The sequence below is a fragment of the Marmota monax genome, unplaced genomic scaffold, assembly GCF_021218885.2.
Source record: "Marmota monax isolate L192 unplaced genomic scaffold, Marmota_monax_Labrador192_F-V1.1 WCK01_AAM20220418_F8-fsc00021, whole genome shotgun sequence".
NCBI lineage: Eukaryota > Metazoa > Chordata > Mammalia > Rodentia > Sciuridae > Marmota > Marmota monax.
Window position 1 is genome coordinate 24,000,439 of NW_026695228.1, and position 654 is coordinate 24,001,092.

A 654-nucleotide genomic window follows, 5' to 3' on the forward strand; every position below is an offset into this window, starting at 1 on the left:
TCTCCATTGCTTTGGAATCAATTTCCCTATACAATTAAAGTAACTGTTATACTAGGCTTTCTGTACTTTGTGGTCTCTCAAATTGGTTTTCCTTGGTTACTTCCTACTTTCCCAAACCTCTTCCCACCCTTCAGTTGAAGGCATTTGGAAATTCCCACTCATATCATATCTTGGGACAACATGACCTTGAGGAATAATTTTCTCTCTTTTTTTTAGTTATACATGACAGAAGAATCCATTTTGATATAATTACAACAACATGGAATACATCTGAATCTAGTTAGGATCTCATTCTTGGGGATGGATGTTAATGGGATTCTTTCTTTTTCTTTTTCCTTCTTTTCTCTTTTTCTCCTAGTGCTGGGAGTGGAACCCAGGCCTCGTGCACAGCAGGCAAACACTCATCATCACTGAGCGAGGTCCCCAGTCCTCAAGAATAAATTATTTTCAAATAACAGCACAACACATAGTTTTTCTTGTCCTTTTCTTAAGAAATGCCCATGAGTCTTATGACATCAGTGAAACACTCCACTTAGAAACGAGAGCCCTTCGCACCCTCCATTGAATAGCATATGAACTCTGAGACCTCAGCTTCTCACTGTGCTCACGTCATTCTTTTCTGTTCCTTCTTTCTTCCTTCTTTTCCTTTTTCTT